General features: G+C 38.6%; 1 long non-coding RNA gene across 1 annotated transcript in view; it reads left to right on the top strand.

Moving 5' to 3' along the window:
* The first annotated feature begins 3,471 nt into the window (after positions 1 to 3,471).
* The window catches only part of LOC110595511, a 51,748-nt gene continuing 49,115 nt past the window's right edge, over positions 3,472 to 6,104 (top strand). Inside the window, exon 1 of the long non-coding RNA XR_002481896.1 lies at positions 3,472 to 3,614. This is a non-coding gene — a long non-coding RNA (uncharacterized LOC110595511). The remainder of the gene's footprint in view (positions 3,615 to 6,104) is intronic.

Consider the following 6,104-nt stretch of genomic DNA (forward strand, 5'->3'; position numbering starts at 1 on the left):
AGAAATTACTATCAAAATGTAAATTCTTTTGGTTTGTTCTTTTGTCTATAAAAGCAACTGAGTGTAGACAAATAGTCTATATTAAGCAGTAGTCTTGGGCTAGGTCCAGCTTGTAGCTTATTAGCTCTGTGCTAAATTTTCATAAGCAATAACAGGAGCCAGTCAGATTGTGGCAGTTTAAATGAGAACATTTCTGGGAAAGTCACCTTATTCCATTCTGCAGTATAAAGACAAGCGCTTTATCTGACACTCCTTTTCAACCTCTTGTGACCACTGAATGTCACTGTGGTTCCAAGAAAATGCAGTGAAGATAAGACTTCTTTGGTCTTAGTAATGACTGTGGAGACTGGGATAGGAAAAAATAAATAGGCAAATCAGCCCCAGAATTCCCTAGAGGCCAGCACAATGCCTACAGCCTCCTGTTTCTACTAACACTACATTTGGGGTGATAAATGAGCAATGAGAACAAAGTGTTTGAGTCAACACTTCTCAGCCTCTAAGACTTTCTAAGTTCCATGTAGTGAGAAGCAAAAGCCCCAGGCTGAGATTCTGGTTTTGCCAAACCCTGGTTAGATCTCTCCAATGGGAAGATGGGGAAACTGAGCTCAGAGATGGAGGAAAGCCTCAGGAGGCGGAAAGAGGATGCCAAATAGGCAAACTAAACACCTGCTTAGGGTACCAGCAAAGCAAGGCCACCAGCTAGTAATGATCTCCTTGGAGGCAGAGGCAGTGTAGGAATTATTTCTATATCACTGGTGTGTGGTACAGAGTCTAGCACGTAGTAGGTGCTCATAAAAAGTTGGAGTTACTTCCCTTACTACTATCCCTTCAATCTGAATTAGGTGCCCCTCTTTACGGAGCCATAATACTTGTGCTTACTTCTATCATAACACTTATGGCACAGAGTTACAATGATCATTTACATACTGGTTGGATACTTGAAGTTAGGGATTGTGTCTTTTGATACAGCATTCAGACCTTAATGCAAAAGAAAAAGAGTTTTTATAATTCCTCCCTGCTCTCCTCATCTACTGTCCACCCAAGGGATCATGGGAACCGGAATATCTTTTTTTCCCTTTCTTTCTTTTCTTTTTTCCACCCAAAATTGGAGAAACTGGAGTTGGGTTGGGGCAGGAAGGAGAGGTCCAGGAATAGGGAAGTTTAATGAGGTTAAGCAGCTTGAGGTGGGCAAAGGAAAAAATATCCCATTTGTAGGATGGTTGGAGAGCTAGTCTGAGAATAGGAGACACGTCATGGGGGTGTTTATGAAAATGTGTGTGGTATAAATTTATTTTTCTTTATCTCCCCTGTGTAATACTCAGTATAATCTTCAATACTTTGTTAGTAAGTTTCCTTTTGGGGGTGTGTGAAATGTCAACAATGGTGGGCAAAAATAGAGGCTGCTCATGGGTAATAGTTAATCTAAGGGTTGCAGTAGCCCAGTGCGCATGTCTTGCAGTTCCATATTCTTTTCAGAAAAGCTGATTTTCTTATTTACCCAGCCCTTCTATAATTGGCGATCCTCATATCTGAGATCCTCAGAGACCATACATGACTCTGTGCAAGGTCAACCCCAAGTGTATACAGAGTGAATGGCTACCTCTGTGGTACCAACCCCTCTCTTTTTATAGCTGGTTGCTTTAATTTACTTATTAGTCTTTCTTTTTTGGCAAGGGAAATGGGAAAATAGACATAGAGAGATTTACCCTGAACCGTGAATCCTAATTGCTCCCTCTCTGGACATTCCCTAATCTGTTCTCCAGACCATCTTGTTTCCTATCTGGACTATCCCAATTTGCTGTCTCCTACCCTCTCAAGGACCTGCTTTCTGTCTCTAGGCCATGTATTTTCCTAAGCTTCAGACTTACATAGTTATGATTCTATTTGACATCTCCATTTGGATGTTTAATAGGCATCTACAATTTAATATATCCAAAACCCCAACTCTTCATCCTCCCTGAAAATTTGATCCTATGGCAGTCTTCTGCATTTCAGTTAATGGGCAATTGCATTCTTCTAATTGCTTAGGACTAGAAACTTGTAGCTATCCTTGACTCCTCTCTTTACCTTACAGTCTTTATCCAATTTATCAACAAATCCTTTGGCTGTACTTCAAAATACATCCAGAATTCGATCTCTTCCTGTCACCTCTACTGCTACTACTCTGATCCAAGCCATCATCGTATCTCTCACCTGGACTATTTCAATAGTCTAAATGTCTCCTTGCTCTTCTGTAGTCAACACAGCAATAAGATGACCCTTTCAAAACTTAAGTTAGATCATGTCACATATCTGAGTGTACCCTTCCACAGGTTTTATTTCTCTCAGAGTAAAACCCACAATTCTTATGGGAATCTATAAGTCTCTCCATGACCTCATTGACTTCATCTTTTTCTACTCTCACCTAATATTGCTCACTGCATTCCAGCCATAGTGACTTCTTCATTGATCCTCAAACACCAGGTATGCTTCTACCCAGGGCCTTTGCATTTAATATTTTAACTGCCTGCAATGTTATTCCTCTAGATATCTGCAGAGATCATTCACCATCTAAAGTTCTCTGCTTAAGTGCTAGTACCAACAACTCTTGTGCAGATCATTTCTTTGGGAATGTGATCTCAGGAAACAGGAGTGAATAACAAGGGAAGTGAAACAGAGAAGAAGGGAGAGCCACCATAAAGATCAGTTATGGAGTTGACCACAACTATAATCAACTGTTTTCTTAATCCTGCTGGACATCTCTGACAACTTATGACACAGGCATCAGAGCCATTTTCTTGTGATTAGAAAGGGGGGAGGATTTATTCACTAGCTCCGGGAACAGCTACATAAATTCTGAGATCCAGTGCAAAATGAAAATACAGAATCCCTTGTTCAAAGATTATTAAGAATTTTAAGACAGCAGTAGCAGAAATCAGAGAAACATGGGAGCAGGAGGCAAGAGCCTCACTGCACACCTACTTAAAGACCATGTCCCATTGAGCCTATTTGAAGTTTGTTGAATTCCATGCAAGTTTAGCTCTGTATGGAGTTTGGTAAGTTAGTCACCACAGCTGTGGCTGGCATAAGGATTAAATTCGAGGGCATTTTGAAATGTTGCTTAAGAAGAGCCTTACAAGTGTAGTTATTCTCTATGTCTTTTCCTAGTTGAATTCTCTTTATAATGTTTGTTTATTGGGTCCTTGCCTATCTCCTCCAAACTATGATTGGCAAGGAGTTTGCTTTATTCTTGGTTATGTTTTCACACCTAGAGCTATGCCTGGCACATATGAGGTGCTCACTAAATTTTCGTTGAATGAATGGATGCACAAGAGGTAGTGTACGGTGGTTAGGTGTCTGGTTTCTGAAGTCAGATGACCTGGAATGAATGATTATGCCAGTGTGTAAGTGGTTACTAATATGTGCCAATGCTCCTCTTCTTTTGTCTGCATCATATTTGTATAGGGAGCTGCTTAAATTGAGCATCAATACTATTTACCGTTTCTCAGCTTATTTTCAAATGTTTTTATAATATAGGTGCTATTATTACCCAATTTTACAGATGAGGACATTGGCTTAGAAAACAAAAAAGAACATCCTTAAAGAGGTCCAGACAACTGCTCATCTGGCGAAGGGTGAGTCTTCTGTTTTGCCTCAGTAATTGTGATTCTACATGGGATAATTCTATGGGTGCATGGGTATGAGCTGTTTGAAAAATTATTTTAAATTCATATTCATGTTTATTACATGTGTGTATGTTGATGGTGATTGGGCTTCTAATGTACCCATAACCCAAATACTGAACATCGGATCCAATAGGTAATTTTCCAACACTAACCCCCTTCCTCTCTAGCCCTTTGTGAGTTTCTAATGTCTGTTATTTCCATCTTTATGGCCACATGTACCATTGTTTAGATACCACTTGTAATTGAGAACATGTGGTATCTGATTTTCTGTTTTCGAGGTCATTTAGGATAATGGCCTCTGGCTCCATCCATGTTGCTGCAAAGGACATGATTTCATTCTTTTCATGGATGCATAGTATTCCATGCTATATATATATATATATATATATACATATATATATATATATACACCATATTTTCTTTATCCAGTCAACCTTTGATGGACACAGTTTGGGTCCATGAATTTGCTATTGTGGATAGTGTTATCATAAGCATATGACTGCAAATGTCTTTTTAATATAATGATTTTTTTTGAGTAGATATCCAGTAGTGGGATTTTTGGGTCAAATGACTCTATTTTTAATTACTTGAGATCTCTTCATACTGTTTCCATAGGAGCTGAACCAATCTACATTCCCACCATCAATGTACAAGTGTTTCCCTTTCTCTGCATCCTTACCAACATCTTTTTAAAAAACTTTTTAATAATAGCCATTCTAACTGGTATAAGATGATATCTCAGTGTGGTTCTAATTTGCATTTCTCTGATGATTAGTGATGTTGACTATTTTTTCATATATTTGCTGACAGCTTGTATTTATTTTTTTTCAGAATGTCTATTCATGTCCTTTGCCCAGTTTTTAATGTTTTTGTTGTTGTTGAGTTTCCTGTAGATTTTAGAAATTAGTGCTTCGTTGGAGGCATAATTTGCAAACATTTTATTTCATTTTGTATGCTGTCTTTTTACTCTGTTGATTATTTCTTTTGCTGTGCAGAAGCTTTTTAGTTTAATTAAGTCCCTTTTGTCTATTTTTGTTTTTGTTGCATTTGCTCTTGGGGTCTTCATCATAAATTCTTTATCAAGTGTAGAGATTTTGTATGAGATCAAAGTCAAGTTGTTATCAGCTTAAAACAGACTGCTATAAATATAAAATGTTTTATGTAAACCTCATGGTAATCACAAAGAGAAAACCTCTAATAGATGCACAAAAAATAGAGAGTAATAAAAAATATACCACTACAAAAATTATCAAATTACAAAGGAAGACAGCAAGAGAGAAAACAAGGAATAAGAGAACTACAAAAAAGTCAGAAAACAATTAACAAAATGATAACAGTAAGTCCTTCACTATCAATAATTACTTTAGAGGTAAATGGATTAAAGTCTCCAATTAAAAAACATGGAGTGGCTAAATTGTTGGGAGCCGGCCATGGAGGCCCACTGAGTGTTAGGGATCAGGAAGGGCCGTTGACCCCGAGACCACTAGGATGCGTTCGGGAGCTATTGACCCCATTTCCTCCCCCTTTCTACTCAGCACTAACCAGATTAAGCTCCTGTGAGCTCAAAACATGAAAACTCTGAGACAGGGACGAACACAAGCTAACTTTAGAAGCTCATTGCTCCCATTCTTCCTCAAACTGCAGTTTTGGCTTTCACACAACTTATAATTCAAACTTGTGTCACATCTAAGAGCCTTAGTATTGGTCACAGGCTTCTGGGTTATGATCTTAGGATTTATTGAAGGTGTAAATTGTAGAATACAGTTTTAGAAGACAGCCATTTTGTTGAAAGAATGTGGCTGGGTTACTTGCAGGTAGCCCACTGTGAACTTTGGACTGGGCCATATTCCAAACATTCTGGGATGGGCCACTTTTGTCTGTAAAGTAAATACTTAAGCTTCTATAGAATTGTTTAACTTGGCATAAATCAATCAGCTTAGGATGAAAAAGGTTTATAGAATATGTCAGTCACGGATTAGGTTATCCTTTGTTATGGGATTTTAAGATTATCATATGAAAAGGGTTTAAAGGCACTCATTGATTAAGTTTTCATGGATTAAGGTTTCTGGTGGGTGGGGGACGCCCCTCCCACATCTGACATTGTGTATAAAAGACCCGTTGTAATTCCCAATAACACACATCGCTTCTGCACTAGACCGGAGTTCAGTCTCTTTCTTCCTCTCTCTCTCTCTTTCTCTCTTCTTCCCCCCATTCGCTGACACTGTCTCCACCTTTGAGGTACCCTGAACCCGGCTGGAGCTGGACTCTGGCACTCTCCACCCCTGAGTTTCTCAGTTTATTAATTCTTTCTTTTTCTAAGTTCTTTTTCATACTGCCTCAGCCACTTATTCCTGTGTAACTGACATTCTCCCATAATCTATTTTAAGCATCACACTTTCAGCCCAATGCTTTTTCAAAACCCCAGTTTTCTCACTTACT

Source organism: Carlito syrichta, unplaced genomic scaffold (genome assembly GCF_000164805.1).
Source record: "Carlito syrichta isolate Samal-C Ts95f unplaced genomic scaffold, Tarsius_syrichta-2.0.1 Scaffold302424, whole genome shotgun sequence".
Lineage (NCBI taxonomy): Eukaryota > Metazoa > Chordata > Mammalia > Primates > Tarsiidae > Carlito > Carlito syrichta.